This window comes from Microtus ochrogaster, assembly GCF_000317375.1.
Source record: "Microtus ochrogaster isolate Prairie Vole_2 chromosome 14 unlocalized genomic scaffold, MicOch1.0 chr14_random_2, whole genome shotgun sequence".
Lineage (NCBI taxonomy): Eukaryota > Metazoa > Chordata > Mammalia > Rodentia > Cricetidae > Microtus > Microtus ochrogaster.
The window spans coordinates 3911080-3933830 of NW_004949097.1; the positions used below are offsets into that span (position 1 = coordinate 3911080).

The following is a 22751-nucleotide window of genomic DNA, read 5'->3' on the forward strand; positions in this document are numbered from 1 at the left end:
TTGCCCTCTCCTGCCCTCTTCACACTGCTTCACACTTGCCCTCTCCTGCTCTCCTCACACCACTTCACACTTGCCCTCTCCTGCCCTCTTCACACCACTTCACACTTGCCCTCTCTCCTGCCCTCCTCACACCACTTCACACTTCTTTCTCCTTCCGCTCTCCTCACACCACTTCACACCTGCCCTTTTCTTCTGCTCGCCTCACACTGCTTCACACTTGCCCTCTTCTGTTCCACACACACACTCAGCGGTGGACATTAGACACCCCATCTCACTACTAGCCCAGGGGTAGTAGAATAAAACAACACTAAGATTTTCAAGTTGAAAAAGATTCTCTGCATATAATTGCTGACTCTCATTGGATCCGCTGTGCAATTTGCAATGTTAATACCTCCACCTCTCAGTTTTCCCGATGCATAGTATCAGTTTATTCTCACAGATTATCAAGGTAAGTGGGGAGAATGACCATATCCCTCCTGTGTTAAAAACAGATGCACTGAGACAAAGATGCCAGCATCCCTCAGTGACAGCGGCAAGGAGCATCTGAGGCAGCCAGGCAGGTACTAATGAGGAGCTGTGGACCCTCAGCCTGCAGCGCTCATCTGCATCCACATACCAGCGTCCCGTAGATATGTGGAATGTGCTCTTTAGCGCATGAAAAGCAGCCTAAGGACTTGTCCATGACACAGAAAAGGAAGGGGTGGGAGAACCCAAGAATCAGACGGCAGGGAAGTATCCCACAAAGAGACACCTCTGGACAGGACAGGACCACTACACACATGAACTCACAGCACCTATGGTTACCTGCATGAGACCCATACACAATCAGCCCAGTCTATAGTTCAGCATAGAGGGAACAGGAGCACAAAGGCCCCAACTGAGCTGTTGGTAGGTCATGCCTACTGGTGACTCACTTTTCCTTGGGGCTGTGACCACCAATAAGCTGTCTACGCCCACTGCTTGGCTGCACCCCTGCACAGACAGGTAGCAACAACTGGACTCAGTGAGTTATATTTTATTTTAATAAAGAAAGAAAGGACATGAAGCTGAGCGTGAGATGTTCTGAGGAAGATCAGGGAAGAGTAAGAAGTAGATACGATCAGGATCCACTGCATATGTGTTTGAACTTTTCAAAGAAGAAAATAAGTTTGGGCCCCTCAACATCAACATTTCCTCACAGAAGGGGGTGAAGGAGGGGGCCTCACTGCCTCTGGAGGGACGATGAGGAAAAGATATCACTTTCCTCAGTGGTGTAGTTGCTGGTAAGTTCCCCGTGCTCCAGTAAATAATCCCCCACCCATGCTCATAGAAGTGGTGACACATGGCATCCATGAAAATAAGAGGGGACTGGTGTGAAGAGGGGTTTTAGCGGGAGAGGCAGAGGGGATGAGAGAGGCTAACGGGGGTATAAAGATAACTGAATAGATACACGAACCAAGCCACCAGTGATTTTAAAGCAAATACAAAGAAATAGCAAGTGGCTTTTACGGTTTGAGGCAGGGTCCCATGAGTGTGCCCAACTTTCTATGTGGCCAAAGATAACCTTGAACTTGTGATCCTTTGACCTTCATCTCTGTATTGATGGGATAACAGGCATGCCCCACCACACCTAGTTTCTGTGGTGTGGGCGATGGAGTCCAGGGCTTGGCATACGCTAAGTAAGCACTCTACCCACCGAGCTACATTTTCAGAAAATATAACAATTATTCCATAAACAGACTCACATCAAGATGAAAAGAATTTCCAATCCTTGTGCTTCTCCTTCAACCCAGGAAGCGCTGTATCACATACAGGTGGCCTGCATATGAAAATAAATGACAATGATAAAATAATCACTTTGAAAGATAGTATGCAAATAATAATTGCGTTTGCATGAAAAGTGCTTAATTCTCTTCTACTATGAGGGGAAAAAAAAGCATGAAGGGTGAGGTACCAGGGTTAGCTCATCACCCCAGAATCCTCTCTGACCTGGTCCTTACTGGATCTGAGATGTTCCACATGAACTGAGGTTTAAAGGGGGATTTGAATGCACGTCTAACCCTAAATGCAGCAGGTAGTTTATTTGCATATTTCAGTGTTTCCTAGCATTCTATCAACTGAAAAGATGCCTATTTATATATGTCCCACGTACAAGCACACAGGTGTGCTCAACCCAAGGCCTTTAGACAAACATAGCAACAAAATTATCTAAATTACAGATCACTGTTTGAAAATTTCATGCTATTTTGTTGTAATTTATATTATAAAATATATTTTAAAGAGCTGGGAAAACAGCTCAGTTGGTAAAATGCTTGCCATACAAGCATGAAAAACTGAGTTTGATCCCCAGCACTCATGTAAAAGCTGGATACAGTGACACACACTGTGGGCTCAGTGAAAGAGATGGAGAGAAAGGTCCTTGGGTTTTGCTAACCACCAGTCTCCCCGATTCAGTGAGCTCCAGGTTTGGGAACTCTGTATTTAAACACAAGGTAAAAAGTATTCAAGAAAGACACTTGACATACGTGCATCCAAAACTATTTATCATCTTGAAGTTCTCATATTTCAAAAACCCTGTCTTAATTTGTATGGCTTGACACCTAGAAAATCTACCTGTTTGTAAATCTAAAAATCATATTACTAGATGAACCTGAAAATGAGACATTACTATAGTTAATAGGAACTCAGCTCGATGACTAGAATCAGCAATGTAGTATAAACAATTTTATAGTAAAGACTCCCCAAAAATAGCTCACAGCTCAATAACAAATACGGCCAAAGACATAAATACATAAATTTTAATACTTCTTGGTACTATAACAGAGTATGAGCAAGAGGCTACCTGAGGTTTATCTCTCAACGGTGTTAACAGCTACTAATAGTCAATGTCTACAAACTTCAACTCAAGGGTTGCAGATGGCAGCATTAAGCAGGCTGGAACATCTGAATCAAGCTTCAGAGGCTCCCTGTCTTTATTCCACAAGGCACCTGACACTGGGCATGGCACTGTGTGGGTTCAGACCCACATTCTTACTATGCATGACTTCCATCGTGCCCACAACAGCCCTGGGCAGGAGGCTCTTTTGATGTGGGAGTCCCCACGGTGTGCTATGATTACCATTAATGAATAAAGAAAATGCTTTGGACCTATAGCAAGGCAGAACTTAGGTAGGCAGGGAAACCTAGGCTGAATGCTGGGAGAAAGAAGGGTGGAATCAGAGAGAAGCCATGGAGCTGCTGCCAGAGTCAGACATGCCAAAACTTTGCTGATAAACCACTGCCACGTGGTAATACACAGATTAATGGAGATGGATTAAATTAATATGTAAAAGCCATTAAAAAGCTAGAGCTAATGGACCAAGCAGTGATTTAGATAATACAGTTTCTGTGTGATTATTTCAGTTCTGGGCAGCTGGGATGAACAAGCGGCCTCCTTACTACACTCTTTAATTAGCCGGATGTGGCCAAGGACTAAATGAGGCATGCAAACATTAAGTCACATGTCTAAAGTGGCCACGGTCACCAAAGAACTAAACTGTGAAGGCAGGACAGTCTGTCTTCAGAACTCATGCTTCCACAGTTGGTTCTGGGGCTAACTAAGTAGGTGGCAGTGTCACTGTATTTACAGAAGCTGTGCTCCTCACCACACGTCGAGTGGACTGGTAAGCTATTATCAACCCGATTTCATGTCCCTTCAGAACCAACGCTTTTCCAGGGTCCTATCAGTTATCAATACACCCTTACAAAGAATTTCACTCTATGACTTTACTCTGTGAGTGCTTCTCATAAATACGTCAGGTTCCACATACCTCCTACCACAAAAAACTCAGAAATGAAAAGTCAAGCATGTATCCAATTCTCCTTCTTATAAGTTGCATATTACTGAAACAAATGATAAACAATAATAAGGTTTTCTATGAAAATATGCCAGGTTTAAAAAAATGAGTTAACTTGGCAATGGTTATATCAAAATTGGCAACCCCTAATGCCTGAGTATTTAAGCAGAAGAGTAGACAGCATCTTACAGAGGAAAACAACCACACAAGATTTTCTCTCTGGGAAAGGAGGCATCCACTGTGCAGGTATTATACTTCCAATCCGATGCAAGACATGGAGGGAAAGAAGCAAGATGAAGAGGAAGAAAGAGGTGAACAGAAACAAAGAGGAAGGAAAAAGAAGCCAAATTTGCTTTCAATTCTAGATCTTTTTACTTTCTCTCTCTCTCTCTCTCTCTCTCTCTCTCTCTCTCTCTCTCTCTCCACACACACACACACACACACACACACACACACACACACACACAATTTACCCAGGACAGAGGGGCATGTTAAACTAGTAAAGGGGTGACTGGAACCACTGAGTATTAGGAAATTCCACAGCGCAATGAAGCAGCTTCATCAAATGGACCATGGGGAAAATAGAGGGGAGGGAAAGCAGAGAGACATTTCCAATTCATAGGACTCAGGGGGCTGCGTCAGGATGGTGGCTCGAAGTCTATGCCAAAAAGACTACCATGAAACTACTAACTCGCTGTTCACTAACTAATACCTAGGAATCTTAGGGCTGTGGTAATGAAATTAGAGTCAAATCACAAAGCATTTACAAAAAAAAATTAATATTGGTGAAATTGGTTTGACTTCATAAAGGAAAACATAAATGAAATGATAGCACATGGCTGTAACTCCAGCACTTGGAAAGACTTGAGAAAGGACTGTGAGATCAGGGCCAACCTGGGCTACATGGTGAGACCTTGACTCAACACAAGCATCAACCACCTGAAGCAGGTCAGGAACAAAGCAAAATGTGTCAAGGGTTAGCAACCTTTAGAAGCTATGCTTACACTGGGTTCATTCTATTATTCTAATATATATATATATATACATATATATGAATTATTCTATGATATAGACTTTTAAAAAACAAGGAAATATACATCAAAAACTGGTACCTCACATAATAAAATAGAAACATTAAAAATAAGTTAAAAATTAACCACATGTTCCCAGAAAGGTAAAATACTTGCTTTCACTAAATAATAACAGTAACCAACTCTTCAGCTAGAAGGTATTTCTTGAAAGAGCTCACTTGATGGGCTGCATTTTGCCTGCAATAACAGCTGATGTCTCATTATGAATATGGGGACATCAAAAACAGCAATTTCACTGCCAAGTAAATGCTGTTTGAAACCAACAGAAAATTGCCAGGCTCTAAGGGTTTGGTTTTGTTGGTGGTTGATATTTTTAAAGGATTTGTTTTTTTTTTATTATTTCTTCATACGTACGCATGTGTATCTATGTGAGAGTATGTGTGCATGTGAACGCAGGTGCCTGAAAAGCCAGAAGAGGGTGCTAGAGCCCCTGAAGTTGGATGGTTGTGAGCTACACAACATGGCTGCTGGAAACCACACTTGGATCATCTGCCAATTCAGCAAGTGCTCCTAACCACCAAGCCACCCCCCCCCCCGACCCCTGTGGGTGCCATTCACCTCCAAAAATTTTAGTCACCTTTTACTGGCACAGAATACCTACTGGAGGACACAAGATGAACTACGTGGTAAGTAATGATTTACATTCTTCACGATTCCATGATGCATTTGTCATTTAAATTATTATAAACCCATCTGAGATGATGAGCTAGAATTGTACATAAAAAGGTGAAAAGAACAAAAAATTTGAAGTCCAATTTTGGTTTTACCCCTTATGAGCTTTTTACTATCTCAAGCAAGTTCTACATCTTTCACCTGCAAGTGTAGAAAATTTTTCTTTTATTCAGTGTGGCAAGTCAGCATTCAGTGTTGTGAGTCAGCATCCAATGTGATGAGTCAGCATTTAATTTGATGAGTCAGCATTCAATATGGCGACTCAGCGTTCAATGGATGAGTCAGCATTCAATGTGATGAGTCAGCATTCAATATGGTGACTCAGCATTCAATGTGGTAAGTCAATATACAATGTGGCGAGTCAGCATTCAGTGTGATGAGTCAGCATTCAATGTGGTGAATTAGCATTTAATGTGGTGACTCAGCATGCAATGGGGTGACTCAGAATTCAGGAGACAACAGTAGAATCCTCACCATCTTGTGTGCAATCATGCTTAAATATGGAACACTATATACATGACAGATCTCGAATATTTTAATATTTTATATAAGCAGCATTATTCTCAATACCTAACATTAAATATTTAATAGCAAAATTTCAAATTATCAGCATCTAGTCATGTTCTAATAGTTAAATTAATTCTTATGCTAGCTCAATTAGACTCAGTTCTAAAAATGCCAGCAATATTCCCCATGATTATAAATGAACATCAAGAAATGCATTTGAAGCCCATTTACATATTACAGCCTGGAGTAGGCCTTATGTAACCAACAAGGTTTTGTCTGTAATCTAAATTGTAGTCTGTGCATAAATGTCAGTAGAAAAATTTAAATATAGACTTCTTTGATGGTTGATGTGACTGTCACGCTCACACACCTGGAAAGAGGGAGCTTCAACTGAGAAACTGTCTTCATTAGAGCAGCCTTTGGGGGTGTCTTTGGGGTGCTATCCTCATTGTTAATTTATGTAGCAGGGCCCGGTCCACTCTGGTGGTCCCGAGCCACATACGAAAGTTATTTAAGTAGAAGGAAACGGGGAAAGGAGGGGAGAAGACAGGGCAGACAAGAGAAAGAACTTCCCAGCAAGCAGCTTTCCTCCACGGTTCCTGCCCCGACTCCCTTCAGTGATGGAGTGGAATGAGACGTCTAAGTCAAATAAAGCCTTTCCTGCCCCAGTTACTTTTGGTCAATGTCACAGCAACAGCAAAGCAAACTAGGATGGTTTCTTCCAGTAGCTCTACCCAAAGTTACACACCTACACACCTAAAGAACACCTAAACGAACTTAGACTAAAACATACCTAAACAGTTAACTGTACTCAGAGACCAGCCTCCTGTTATTAGAAAGTCCCCACCTTCAGAAATAAAGTGGTAACAAAGAAGAGCTTTCTTTGAGTGACAGGACTTCCATCATGTTGAAGCAAATAGCATTTGTTTGCAGTTCTGTCTCACTGTCAGATACAAGAGCCAAAAGGAGAGAACAAGACAGACAAGTTTCCTGTGACAGCAGTTCCTGCAGAAAGCCTGGTAGCAGGAAGTGTTCAATAAATGCCTGGGGTGAGCACGCCCCACTTCCAGCACCTGTGGATCAAATCTGCAGTGGGTTAGATATGGTCTGATTTTGTCTCCCAAATGCTCACAGACAGGAGGCTTGGTGGTTCAGCTTTAAGAGTTTTGTGGACGGTAAGTGGGTCAAGTGGTGGGGCAGATCATTGCCCTCAGAAGAGATTAATGCTGGTCTCACAAGGGAGCTAGCTCATTGTCTGTCTGCTGAAGCTCTCAGTTCCCTGTCTTGTCATATGATTGCTGTCACAAACACTCCCATCATGTAATATGTCCACAAGTCCCTCACCAGGGGCTGAATCAAGAGGCTGCCCCTCCTTGGATTTTTAGCCTCTAAAACCATGAACTAGATCAGCCTCTTTCTTTGCAAAGTATCCAACCCCAGGTATTTATTACAGCATCAGAAAGTAGAGTCGTACTAGAAACTCATGAGGCGGTGCATAACTAAATATTACATGTGGAAACTTACCCACCAATCTGGGATTAGAATCTCAGGAGACTTTCACTTGAGTTTTGCTTCTATCCCTCACTCACAGAGGCCACATTTTCTTCCACTCTTTCCTACCAGAACAGACTATGTCTCTGCAGCCAAACCTTTCCAATCCTAGAGCCTTCAATATGCAGGAACTTACGCTTATTTCCCCCTTTAAAATATTTTAATTAATTCATACATGCATACAATCGATATATTTTGATATTTTTCACTCCTAATTCCCCCAAAAATCCTTAGACATACTCCCACCCCCTCCCAACTTCATGTATTTTTTTTTTAGTGACCCACCAAGTCCAATATGTGTTGTCCATATCATGGGTGTGAAGCCATTCATTTACCAGGGGCCACACCCTTTATAAAAAACTGACTCCCCTTTGCAGAGAAGTCATCAGTTGTCACTGCTCTTTGGCTGGAGTGGAGGCTCATGAGCCCCTCCCATCCCACTATCTAATGTTTCCCGGCTTTACCCGGATATATCCCATACAGGCAACTACAGCTGAACTGCTAAGTCTTCTCCCCAGGATTTTACACACGTGATACGTCAGGCACATGATCTATGTTGAAGCATGCTATCTTCACAGTTGCCCAGTCACTCGGGAGTACACATTCCTCTCATGTTCTAGTGAAGAGCTGAGGTCTAAGGAGGTTCTAAAACCTGCCCCAGGTCAGTCCCAAAGTCCTCAAGCAGGATTTGCACGAGAGCGGAGTTCGCATTCTCCATCTGTCTCCTGAGCGGGACGTTGTCAGTTTAGGCATCGACTTTACTGCATTAAGGGATACCTAGTGAGCTGGTGGGGCATCATTTCTAGAGGTCTGATGAGAGGGGTTCACCTGGATGTGGACAGTCACCATCCAGGCGACTGGAGGTGTAACTGGAACACTAAGGGGGCAGAAGAGTGAACTCCTCCTCTCTTCCAGATCAGGGATGTACATCTTTTCTTGCCTTTGGATGTCAGAGCTCCGTGTACACTGAGACTTAGGTCTTCCGTCCCAGGCTCAGGAGCCTGCCTTAGTCTTCCCCAGTACTGAAGCTCTGTATTGTCTGTCAGAGCTACTGATTTCCCTGGTTCCCTAACATGAAGACAGCCCGTGGTGGGCTGTCACAGCCTGCGGTCTTGGGAGACAAATCCCCTCATCCGTCTGTAGCTCCGTAGCTCTCTTTCTTCCTTCTCTCTGGAGACCCTTGACTAATGCAGCAGGATACCAGTAAACAAAGCTTGTCACAAAAACCTCGAAAGGTCCCTTGAGGTCACTTCAGTTGTGTTAATGAGTTTTTAAAAAGCAACATTAGTGTCCTTGTGGGAGCCAACACTGTTCCTTCTCTGACACACAGAAAACACTAGGCAGCAGGAGTTAGTCTCAGGTGGCAGCTAAGTAGACGATGTTCAAAGGAAGAAACCCTTTGACTAAAGACTAGAAAAATTCAAATTAATAGATTGCCATCTCATTGTATAAAGGTCCAGTATCGACTAAAATCTATATAAGGCTTAAAAACTGTAGATCATGGGGCTGGAGAAATGGCTTGAAGGTTAAGAGCTCTTGCTGTTCTTCTAGAAGGCCTGAGTTTGGTTCACAACACCCATGTCAGGTGTCATAGAACAGCCTGGAACTTGGTGGGATTCGCGACTCTATTACGGCCTTTGCAGGTATCTACACTCATATGCATGTACCTGTGCAGAGACACGTAATTAAAAAGAAAAATAAATCCTGAAAAATAAAAAGAACCCTGTAGATTACGTGCAAGCACACACACTAAATTACCTAACAGAAAGAAGGTTCTGTGGTACAAAGGGGCCCTAGGACCTAGATGCCAGATGGAAGTCTGCCTAAAGCCAGGTGAAACAGCACAAGCTCAAGAAGGAACCGGTCTTTCCCAGGTTCTATTGTTCTGTTGATCACTGCCTTACTTTAGGAAACCACTTATTAGCACTCTGAGCTCAGTTCCCAGGTACATAAAAGAGAGGAGTCATCCTCTTAGCTGGAGAATAGACAAGTACAGTAACACACCATGGTGTCTAAAGCCAGCTGGGGCATATCTACAGCACAGGCAAAAGGGAACAGTTAAAGTATATTCAGAGGCCTCCATGTTCCGGAGGAACGCCAATCAAGAAAGGTAACAACAGTGAAGAGGGCTCTCAGAGGCAGCAGCACAACTGAACTCTCTTCCACGGCAGACCTCTCCTGGGAAGGAAGAGTTGAGAAAACTGGGCATCAGTGTGACCTGCACAGGCAGGTGTGAGGCCCCATCTGTGCTCAGGGACATGGCACCGCTTTCGGGAGGGTGGGAGCTTCATCGTGTTGGAGTCTACCTTCACCTTTTTAGTATCTACCTTTGACCTTGCTTTCTGTGCCTGTCACAACAGCACAAAGATTAGAACCTGGGCTCACATGCAGCCCCACTTCTGGCCTCCTCCACATCAGGGTCTGTGACTGGGAAGCAGGGAGAAGAGCTGGGTTGTGGTATCACAGTTCTCTAGTTTGGTGTGTTGGTTACTTTTCTCACTGCCCTGACAAAAGAGAAGCTAAAGAAAGAAGGGTTTGTTTTGGCTCAAGGCTTGAAAATGTTTTCCGTCAGGACCAACAGCTCGCCAATAAACACACAGAGACTTAATATATATTAATTATACTTAGCCTTGTTAAGAGCTACCTCTTACAACTTATTAACCATATTTCTTATCTGCACTCTGCAACATGGCGGTCGGTACCTTTTTTCAGCACAGCATTTTCAACTGGCTTCTCTCCTCATCTCCCAGAGACCCCTTCAACTCCACCCTTCTTCCCAGCATCCTCTCAATTTGGCTCTTCTACCTAAACTCTTTCTGCCTAGCTACTGGCCAGTCTGCTCTTTGTTAATCTGATCAGAAGGTGCCTTGGCAAAGACAATCTTCACAGTGTACAGAAAGGTTATTCCATAATACATGGTAGGGAAGGCATGGTGGCAGGAGGAGGATGTGATGGCCATGCTTCTTGTGACATCAGGAAGCAGGAGGAACGCTAGTGCTCTGCATGGAACAATGATCTGTACCCTGTCACTTGTATTTTAAATAAATGTTGATTGGCCAGTAGCTAGGCAGGAAGTATAAGCGGGATAACCAGACAGGAAGTAGAGGTGGGACAATGAGAATTCTAGGAAGAGGAAAGATTCTGTCTACAGTCATCACCCAGACACAGAGCAAGCAAGATGTGACTGCCTCGCCAAAAATGGTTCCAAGCCACATGGCTAACACAGACAAGAATTATGGGGTAATATAAGTTATAAGAGTTAATAAGACACCTGAGATACTAGGCCAACCAGTTTATAATTAATGTAGACCTCTATGTGTTTCTTTGGGACTGAACGACTACAGGACTGGGTGGGACAGAAATCTCTGTCAACAAATGGTGCCCAATGTGTGGACAACTGCATCCACAGAAAACCTGAGAGAGCTTGGGAAATAATTCTAGACACAAAATAACAGTGTTAAGCATGGCTTCTTGGTAGCAGCAATTTCTCAGATTTGCTTTCTTTGCTAGAGGCAAGCTCATCCCATTTAAGAGAGGTTTCCTGACTCAGCTTTAGCTACAAAACCTTGCAGCTCTTTTAAGAGGTCCTGCCACAAAACACTAAAATGGTATTAATGAAAAGCTGACTGCATGGTGGCAGGGACCTTGAAACACTATAGAGTTGTGGCAATAAACATGGCCCTGGCCAGTACCTCTTCCATGAGGCTAGGCTCTCAGAAAAAGCTAAGGATGGGCTGGATCCAGCTGTCAAAGCTGCGGCTTTAATCCTAGCCATATAGCTTAGCAAATTAAAGACTCATGTGGTCAGAAAAAGAGAGAGAGATAGTAAAGATAGATTCAAATACGAAGAAAACCTCTAAACGGTTTACTGTGTGTTTAAAAATGTATGTAGGCTTGGGAGAAAAAAAAAAGGATAAAGTCCTTAAAAGAAAAAAAAAAGAGAGTAGTTGGGTGTGGTGGCACACACTTTTAATCCAAATACTTGGAAGGCAGAGGCAGAGGGATCTCTGTGAGTTCAAGGTATGATGGTACACACCTTTAATCCCAACACTTGGGAGGCAGAGACAGGGATCTCTGTGAGTTCAAGGACAATCTGGTAAATAGAGTGAATTCTAGGACAGCCAAAAACACACAGAGAAACCCTGTCTCAAAAAGCCAAAAATTAAAAATAAAAATGAAAGAAATGGAGATTAAAATAAAGCCACAGAAAAATGAAAAATACACAGAGAGTCTAGATACTGTATGTTATTGTGTTATCTTTAAATTGTCTGATGACTGTGGAAGGAGAAAAACTGCTAAAAGACATTTTATTATAAATGCTGCTAGATTAATCCAATATATGTATGTATATATTGAAAATTCTTTGACTTTAAAGTTTAAGTCAAAAGGTATGTTACTTTGGAGAATAGGTTTTGCTTTTGTTTCCACAGGAAATGAGAGACTGTGGATTCATTCTGCATTAAGAAAAATCAGATTTGACCAAGGAAGACCCCTTGAGAAATCTCCAATAGGAGTAATGGTCCAGATGTCTGAGTTCTACATCCAGAACAGACTCAAGACTGCTGCCTGAGATGATCAAGACTCACAGGATACTCCAGTCAGGACTTGATCATAAGTCTAAATTTTCTTTAGGTCCCCATAAGATTATCAGTGCCCCCAATCAGCAGGAAGTAGCCTGGAAAACTATGGCCACATTCCCCCCAAAAATGGATTATGGATGTTTGCCTTTGTTTAAAATGTTGATTGCAACTTTTTGTGAACAATGGTCAGGAGAAAAGCTAAACAAAGGAGATTAGATTCAGAATTCTTGCTAGTAAATATTGTTTCACGTATATGTGAAGGCTGGAGGAATGTCTCAGTGGGTAAAGTACCTGCTGCACAGGCCCCAGAACCCACATGGCACTTGTCCAGATCCCCAGCACTGGCATGACATTTGCCCAGATCTGCAGAACTGGGTAGCATCAGAAGGAGGACCCCCAGAATTCTCTGAGCAGTTAGTGAAAAAATGGCCAGCTCTGGTTCAGTGAGAGGCCCTGTCCATGAAGAAACTAATTAACTGGAGAGTAATAGAGGAAGCCACACAGTGCTGCCCCCTGGCTTCCATGAAGAGCAGCACACACACACACACACACACACACACACACACACACACACGCACGCACGCACGCACGCACGCACGCACAGACGCACGCACACAAAAGATCTTTTGTAATCTAAAAGCCGAGCCATTCCCTATTTTAAAGAGTATAAACAGAGGAAAGGCTACCTGCCTCAAAGAACTGACTTTAGAGGACTTTAAAGACCTCTAACTGCTCACCATAGGCTGAGTTAATCATTCAACATACGCCAGTCCTTGTCTGAAAACAGACTGGAAGAGGAAGCTTGTCCGAGCATTTGTGCAGACACTCCCCAGAACACAGCCATAAAAGACATCAATATTGACCATCTCACTCCAGCGTGGAACTACAAGCCTGGAAACCCCCATCTTCACTGCAAATAGCCAAGACCGATTTATGAGAACAGAGAACCAGATGGCTGGAACACTAAGTGTTAGACACTCTGGGAGTGGGGGATCTCTGAGCTCAGAACTTTGTGACTAGGTATCCTCCAAAGAAGACCCTTTAACAACCACCGCCCCCCAAAAAAAGGCTGTTTAGCAATCAGTGCTAACAAAATAGACTTTCGTACCCTTTCACTGGCCTAATAAGGTAACAGTGTCATCATTCCTAGCTTTAAATTTTCCATGAACCATACAGAAGACAGCCCAGATTATCCAGCTTCTAAGAGAAACATCAGCTGCTGTTGCATCTGATTCCAGCTGCCAGGTGGAGTGCTGCCTACCTATAATCTCAGCACTGAGGAGGCAGAGGCTTGAATCACCGGGACTTTAAGGTCAGTCTGGGCTACATAGGGAGTTCAAGGTCAGCCTTGAATGCATGAAAATAAAAAATAAAGTAAACCACATCTGAAGGAAAAAAAGGAGAAAGGAAGAGACAGAAAAGAGGGAGGACAGAGAAGGAAGGCATAGGAGGAAGGGGCAGCAGGTGAGGGCAGGGAGGAAGAAGGGAGAGGAAGGAAGGGTGGAAGAGAGAAACACAATTTTAAACAGCAAATGACAAATGGTCATGAGGAATGCATTGCCCAAATGAAACTGGCTAACACGACTCAACTGCATTACAGTCGTGACAAACAGTGTGCTCATGTTATACAATCTCACAAGGCCACTGTGGCCATGACTGATGGAACTGTAAATCTCATTGATATTTTTATTGGGAATGTAGGGCCAGCAAAGGTCTTCCAGAGGCGAACCAGTCTATACCAGTTCCTTAACCAGGTAACGTCACTTAGTGACACATATAATAACATTTTGATGGTGGCGGTTCTCTCTCTCTCTCTCTCTCACTCAGCAGCAGTCACACCGAGACACTGTAGAATTATACTGTACATGGCATGTGGTCTTACAAGGAGTCCTCATGATCTACAAAGCCTAGAAAAGCTGCCCCATGCTGCTGCGCAGGGAGTTCTGGGCTAGTCTGGGACACAGAGAGAGACTCTGTCTCAAAACAATAATAATAATAATTCAAGATTGGCAATGCTTTCACAATTAAATTAGCACCCAGCTTTCTAGGGTGCCCTATGCTGAGGCAAGATGAGTATCTCCCCCTGTGTGATGGTTAGTTCTGTCAACTTGAACCAACCTAGAGTCACCTGGTTAGACAGGTTGATCAGCAGATGAGAGAGAGCCTGTCTTAACTGAACTGAGCTGAGAACAAGCCTCCTGTGAGTGGTACCGTTCCCTGGGCTTGAGTCCCCAACTGTGGCCCAGTAAACAAATTCGAGCTGAGTATTAAGCATGCGTGCATTTAATTCTCTCTGCACTTCCTTGTGGATGTGAGGTCACTAGCTGCTTGCATTCCTAAGGCTGGGACTTCCCAAGAGTGATGGATGGGGCATGACCTGAAATTCTAAGTCAAATCACCCCGTTCTCCCTCAAGTTGATTTTTTGATGGGATGTTTTATCACCACAACAGAAATGAAACTAGGACAGTCTGGAGCCCACAGTCCACGAAAATCTGGCTTCTGAGAGTCACTTGAGACTGACCCCAGGGTCATATCCATCTACGGTCAGGAGCTCCTGTATGATGGTGCTCATTCTAACAGTGGACTCAGTGACTGTTCCGAAACTTCTCCTCCGGCCTCAAAAATCCTCAAACAACTGTGTTAACAAGGGCTGCTTTCTTTACCAGTGCCTCCATTCTTTAGAGTCAGTTCACATGGAGTAAAAGTGCTGGGGGGGAGGATGTAACTTCCCACACAGAGTGACAGAGGTCACCTCGGCAAACGATGCCTAGCACAGTAACCCTCCATGACACGCCGGCTTTTCTTCCAAGAGATATTCAATTGGTGAACACACATGGGCCTGTTCACTCCAAAGCTTCTTTGCTCGGGTGTTAAGCTTTAGTTATTTAAGTGATTTGAAGTACATGGTCTCTGTACTTCTCTGAAGTACGTGGTCCATACCAATGCTGTATGGAAGTGGTCATGAACACCGTTGGTGCGGTTATATGGAAGAACTTACTCTTCATATACAAACAAGCTCGCTCCTTACTCATTTTTAAGCATCAGAACACACGATTTTATGAGTAGCTGGCTAACTCGAATAGGGCCAATTTTGAAATCTCGACATGAACAAGGATGTGTTAGTTAAGAGGGTAGCTCTCCATGAACTCCATCCCCCACAGCAGCCGGCACCAGACTAATGAATGCGTCTTCAACCTTCATGTGGGGAGCCCTTCTTCCCACTGAAGGTGGTAGGTGAATGCAGAGACTCGGGCTGCAGAGAGCACTGAGAATGACGAGCAGGTGAGTGCTCCACCCTAAACAAGGCTGTGATTTGAATGAAAATGGCCCCTACAGGCTCATATTTGAATGCTTGGTCCCCAGTTGGTAGAACTGTTTGGGAAGGGTTGGAGGAGGTGTGGCCTCGTTGGAGGAGGTGCGAGCCTGGGTGCAGGCTTTGAAGATTCAAAAGCCCAGCACCTTTCCCAGTGTCTATCTGTGTCTCAAAATAAAAGCTCTCAGCTCCTGGTCCAGAAACATGCCTGCTAGCTCACCTCCATGTTCCCAGCCATGATGGTCTAACTCTAACCTCCTTAAACCATAAGTTCCAAATGAAATGCTTCCTATTATAAGTTGCCTTGGTTATAGTGTGTTATTACAGCAATAGAAAAAGTAACTAAGACAGAGACAAATATCCCATCCCCACTAACGCTCAGAAAACATTATAAAGGGGGGTAGAAATTAGGAAAGGGCTGAAAGTTATGGAGAAGGATTGCAAAATGCCATGTTCTGGGCAAGCCATTGAGACCACAAATCCACTGCTACTGCAGAAGCATGCACTCTGTATAAGAATGGCTTATCAACAGTGAGGCAAGCATCGAGGAAGGGCTTGGGGCCCTATGGAGCTATTCCTGTTGATTGACTCAGGGAGTCACCGCCTTCAGTAATATACCCACTGGTGACCCTACCAGGCTCTAATGGATAATCCTCAATCCAATGGCCACATAGATGTCCCTAGTTAAATGAAATGGTCATAAACCAAAATAACAAAAATAAATAAATAAAAGAACCATGAGTGGAAACGGACAACAGGGTTTGGGAAGAGTGTGATGAAACTGTAGAGTACTGTGGACCAAACTTTGTACGCTGTAAATATGTGTTATTCTCATTGGTTAATAAAAAAAAAAAAGAGCTGATTGGCCAATGGCCAGGCAGGATTTCTGGGGCAGAGAGACCGCTAGGGAGAAGAAGGGCAGTGTGAGGAGACACCATGAGACACAGAGCGAGCAGGATGGAGAGTATGCAGATGAGGTAAACGAGCCTGGTGCAGCACACAGAGTAATAGAAATGGGTTTGTTTAAGTTAGAAGAACTAGCTAAAAAACAAGCCTAAGCTATTGGCCAAGCATTTATAGTTAATGAGAAGTCTCTTTGTGGTTATCTGTAAACTGGCTGGAAGGACAGAAAAGTCTGCCTCCAGTAGAGCACATGTATGAAAGTGTCCAAGAACTAAACTAATTTTTTTTAAAAATAAAAAAGTATAAGTGATGAAATAACCTGGGGAGATTCTGTCTCCCCTCAATACCTTCTCTTTCCCTGGAGGCAGTAGATTCACAGTAAGAAGGATCATTGGGACAGAAGTGCCATCTAGTGATCCAGAACCTGCGGGGCCCTGATTTTCACACTGAGCGGGACAAATAGTCATATTTAAGGAAAGACTGTCGCACCTCGTACACACTGAGGAAGGAAGTGAACTTGCTGTCAAGAGGCCTGTTGCAAATTCCACCACTTAATAACCCATAGTTAATGTCAAGACCAATCATATGTGGGTCACTGGAATAAGCCCACTGTGGAACAATAATGAAAGTCTTTTGAAAACTGCAAAATGCTATACAAATAGACATTTGGATATTATGTAAGCCATAGTCACAAGCCTAATGTTCACCAATTCTAACAAATTTTTCTATTATCAAACTAACCTACCCCCTGGGGAAATTGGAGAAGCTTAGAGTAGAAAAAAAAATAATTCTTTTTATGATGCCCGTTTTTCAAAGTCTCAGTTTCCATATCTTGCTTTGCTTTAAGTAAGACATGCAAAATTCTGCACAATTACTTGAGGCAGTTAAGTGTCTGAACACCTTTTCACAGAGCTCCCCAGGGAGAGAGGTTCCGCAGCTCCCTTGGTATTTTATTACGGATCTGAACATCCTGGGCAGGAAAGAAGTAGGCAGGCAAGTTTTTGATATTACCCCTATTTGATACAAAGAAAATGAACTACCCCCAGTTGGTTGAAAACACCAGACGCCCTGATTCTATTCTGCAACATGATTTATAGCGGGTAAAGGCATGCCGCACAACAGACTATTTTTTCTCTTGCAAATTTCTTCCTTGAGAAGGGATAAATGCCCAAGGCCCAGATGGGGAAATAGGAAAATTCTGACTTTCCAGTTTTCATGATTGAATGCTAACGCCGACACCTGCTAACCAAAGCTCTCTGATGCTTTCTTCTATAACACAGAAAACATCAGCTTTCTGCTGGGTGTACTTGTTACCGTTCTGTCAAGCGCCTGATGAAAGTGAGCGTTGAGGGAATTCTAACCCACACCAGAAAGGGAACAGAACTGTTCTCAAGCTCCACACCAGGGTTCTTTGGAAGAGATGGATTGCGGGTATCCCCATTGTTTATGAGACATAGGATTGCATGTCTGCTTGTGATTATAGCCAAGGCTGCCATTGAAAAGCAACACAAGAAATACGTGGTTAAAACAGCATCGTTTCGAGCCGGAGAAATGGCTCCCGTGACAAGGTGTTTGCTGTGACAACATGAGGGCCTAAAGTCCTGATCTCCAACCCCTTCCACCCCCCACCTCGTAGCCTCCCCACCTCATCCCGCCCCACCCCACCCCTGTAAACAGTTTACCATGATGGCAGCCACCTGTAATCTCAGGCAGAGGGGCGGTGGATCCCACAGTCAGCCAGTCTAGCCAAGTGGTAACCACCAGGTTCAATGAGCGCTTCCATCTCAAAGGATAGTGTAGAGAACCATAGAAGAAATCCTACATTGACTGCTGGTCTCCACACATGCACATATGGATGTACACCCACACAACACCTCGCCCCTCCCATACACACACACACACACACACACACACACACACGCACGCACGCACGCACACACACACACACACACACGATTGAATCTGCATGGAGTTCTCCTTACAAATGAGAATTTTTTTTTAAAACTATATCTTTATTTTTGAGGTTCATACAGTGACCCATTTTTTTATTTTAAAGCCATTTTGATTTCTTTTTATTGATTTCATTGAGCTCTCCATTTTCCCTGCTCCCCTCCCCCTTCAACCCTCTCCATGGGCCCCAGGCTCCCAATTTACTCAGGAGAGCTTGTCTTTTACTACCTCCCATGTAGATTAGATCCATGTATGTCTTGGTGGCCCATTATTTTAATACATCATGCTACTATTGTCATTTCTGCCCGTGGTATTTCATTGACAGGTCACACATCAAAATTCTCTCCTGCTTATTGTTGTTTGGACTGTGAAGTGCCCCCAGTTGCCACACATGTTCAAATAAAGTCCCTAGCTGATGGCACTGTCTGGAAGAGTTGTGGAACCTTTAGAAGGTGGAGTCTCACTGGAGGAAGTAGATCCTGGGGGTGGGTCTTGAGGTCTTATCCCAGCTCCATTTCCTGTCTGCTCTCTGCTTCCTAATTATATAAGCAATGTGACCAGATACCCCCACCTCCTGCCGCCACCCTAAGTACCATTCCCATGATGGACTGCACTCTTCGAGCCATACAAGGGACATAAGCCCTTCCCTACTTAAGTTGTTTGTGTGAATTTTGGTCAAAGCAGTGAAAGAACTAGTCAATCGAGCTACCATCACTATCCAGATGGTGACAAGGAGCAGAAAGAACACCTCCAGACTCACCTCTGAAACGCTGAGCCCAGCACCTGGCACGCATAGCCAGCACTATGCCGGTACACATTTGGAGAATGAATAAATCCCATAACTTTTCTAGTGCCTAAGTTCACTTCTAAACAGAAAACAACCTCCCTAAAAGAAGAAACCGCACCTCTCCCTTATTGCTCTCCCCTTTGCTTCTGGGAATGGAGCCATGCCCGCAGCGGGGACTCAGTAAATGTTTGATGATGACAGTCATGGTATCAGCAAGGAGAAAAATGAACCTGACCGAGACAGCATACATCAAAATGAACACAAAATTAAGTGAGCAACTTTATATCTGGAGACTGCGAACCATCAGTCTCCTTTATTTCTTGCTTTCCAAAGCTGCCTAGGGGTCAGCTGCGTTTGTGCAAAGTCTAGCAGGCTGTGCTGTTCCTCTAGGAATCGGGAATATCGTACTATTGGGCATTTGCATTTCAGAAACCTCAAGCCTCCTGTCTTTTGCCCCTTGGGTCCAAGACATCAGATACTGATCTCCTTCTGATTCTTCCTGCTGGGGGACACCTGCTTCCAACCTGCTGGGCTCTTGGATAAAGATAGAAAGACAGCCACAAGCCATGACTGACGATGATCTCCCACCCTGCAGGGTACCCACCTGCCACTTTAGCTAGTGTCTAGTGTATGCTTGGCATGGCCCTGCCCTCACCTCATTCCAAGTCCAGTCTTAGCTCATAGCTGGCAGAAGCACTATTCTTGATTAGCAAGCCTAGCTTTACACTCTGCCCTCATGGCAAACAGATCACACACATGCACACACACATACCCCAAAACAATTTCTGTTTTCATATAAAACCTCTCATTATGGTCTGGGAGGATGGGACTCCATAAGAAGTCCAAATAGTTGATGACGATAAACCTAAAAATGAAATTACTTCACATATGTCCATCAAGACACACTCTCCCCCTTGATTCAATCATGGGTTGTGTTGAACGTGCCTTTTACTTCCCTGGGATATTGATCTATGGAAAGCAAACATTCTTAAGGCCTACGGCAGACCTACTTGGCTGGACACGGCAGTACAAGCCTGTATTCCCAGTATTTGGGAGGCGGGGCAGCCATATCAGAAGTTCCAAGCTAGTCTTGATTATATAGCCAGTGTAAGGCCAGCCTAAGAGCCTATCTTAATTAATTAATAATTAATAAAGAAAGATAAGTCAACTGGACCAGGATACAGTGCAGAGGTCCAGGACACACTGGTGAATATGCCACCTAGAAAACCTTGCTCAGTTCTGCATTCAGAAGCCTCAGCTGCAATTAACCCCTTAACAGCCAAGCATGGAATCTGGGGACATATTTCATCTCTTGTACTTAGAGAACAGGGTACTTATAACCACAACTTCTACTCAAATGGTATTGACTAGAGCATCGCTGTGTGTCAACATACCAGCTATCCACTTAAGCAGTTTTTAAAGACATATTTCAGAGTCATATCCACCAATTTACATCCTGGACTTTACTCAAAAAACCATGCCTTACAAAAAAAAGACGACTTTTAAAAAATATATCAAAATCATGTTCTTTCTGGATCCTTCAGCTTTAATGGGTGCTCACTCTAAGAACAGAACTTTGATTACAACAGACAGGAAGAGGAGAAAAGATCCAGAGGTCACAGTTAATCCTGGGATGGCAAGGAATAAACCTGACTTCAGCACTCAAGACTCCGCATGCCAATCTCAGCACCTCCAGCATCTATTCCTTCATCCAGCCGAACATATGTGGAGTTACATCAGTGAGCGTGTTGAGCATTTCAGTCACAGCCAAGTGCCCCTGGTCAGGCCCATCAGTGCAGGGTGACCCCTCATTCTCATGCAGCAAAGGATTGGCTAAATGCAGACACAGCTCCAGACACGAGCCACAGAGCCACAGTCCACGGTGGGGCGGCATTTCTCATGGATGAAAAAATGTGCTGCATTGCCGGGCGGTGGTGGCGCACGCCTTTAATCCCAGCACTTGGGAGGCAGAGGCAGGCGGATTTCTGTGAGTTCGAGACCAGCCTGGTCTACAAGAGCTAGTTCCAGGTCAGGCTCCAAAACCACAGAGAAACCCTGTCTCGAAAAACCAAAGAGAGAAAGAAAGAAAGAAAGAAAGAAAGAAAGAAAGAAAGAAAGAAAGAAAGAAAGAAAGAAAGAAAGAAAGAAAGAAAAATGTACTGCGTTAATTGCTTTCCTTATTAGTGACAACAAACACCTCACAAGAAGCGACTTGAGATGGGAAGGTTTTCTCTCCACTTACAGTTCGAGGTGGCACAGTCCATCACTGCTGGAGTCAAGGCAGCAGAAGCAGGTGGTGGCTGGTGACCTTGCACTCATAGTCAGGAAGTAAAGAGAGATAAATGCTGCTGGCTGCTCAGCTTGACTGTCTCCTCGTGACTCGGGCTAGGACCCCAGTTTTACCTTTGGAGGGGTCATCCCTGCGCAGTTAAACTTACTAAAACCATGCCCACAGACACAGCCAGAGGTGTTTCCATGGTAACTTTAAATGCCATCAGTTGACAATGAAGATCAACCTCTCTCAAAGCAATCTTTTTTATGCTTTATCCATGTTCTTTCCCCCTCCCCTCCAGTATTAGCCTATCAAATTCTACTTAAGTGAGAGTTCAGGCGATACAGAGATGCAAACTAGATGCTTGTTGAAGACACTGAGACTCAAGCGGGGCTTCCATCTGAACTGCCAGGTGGGGAAGGAGGTAGGGATAGCAAGTTTAGGAGAATTGAAGGCACTGAGGGATGTCTGGGGCAGGTTTCCAAAGCCAAGACCCAGAGTCAAGAGAGGGAAGGAACTGACTGCCTGGGTCTACAGTTCGAGATTCCATCAAATAAACCAGACAGAAACCTAGTACCCGATCAAGACACACGGCTAATAACCAATCAGCAACAGTCCTGGTAAATATCAAGGCAGAAGTTCCGGAGGCCAGAGAAGGCTCAGTAGTTAAGGCTTTTCTTGCAGAAGACCCAGATCTGAGTTCCAGTAGCTCACATATGTCTATACCTCCAAGCCAAGGCAAGTATATATGCTTTTCTGGCGTCTTAGGGTATTCACTGCATGTATGTGGTATACAGATAAACACACGGACAAAACACCCATACACATAATTTTTTTTTCAAAATAGAAGCTTCATATTGGACTCTAATATCCCCTCACAGGTAGAGTGAGCCCCATAACCTGAGACTTTAAATAAGAGCTAAATATTCCCAGTAGTGAATAACAAACAACTGAGGGTCTGGTGTCGGAACATTTCTGAGGTTTCAGATTACCTGAGAAGAGAAAAAGAAAGTTCCACATCACAGCTGTTGGGCGTGGTCCTCCCACTCATGATCAAGAGCTAAAGGGTATGGGTATGAGAAGTCTGATGACCCCAGTGGTCAGTTTTAACAGTGGTGATGACCCCAGTGCTCACAGTCTTAACAGTGATGATAACCCCTGTGGTCACAGTCTTAGCAGTAATGATGATCTCAGCGGTCACAGCCTTAGCAGTGGTGATGATTCCAGAGGTCACAGCCTTAGCAGTGGTGATGACCCCAGTGCTCACAGCCTTAGCAGTGGTGACCCCAGTGGTCACAGTCTTAGCAGT

At 44.0% G+C, this 22751-nt stretch overlaps 1 protein-coding gene across 1 annotated transcript in view; it reads right to left on the reverse strand.

The window, feature by feature from the left end:
• The window catches only part of Eps8 (epidermal growth factor receptor pathway substrate 8), a 181909-nt gene that overhangs the window by 124218 nt on the left and 34940 nt on the right, over positions 1-22751 (reverse strand). The window contains exon 2 of the mRNA XM_005364535.3: positions 1725-1798. The gene's annotated coding sequence lies outside the window, so the exon portion shown is untranslated. The remainder of the gene's footprint in view (positions 1-1724; positions 1799-22751) is intronic.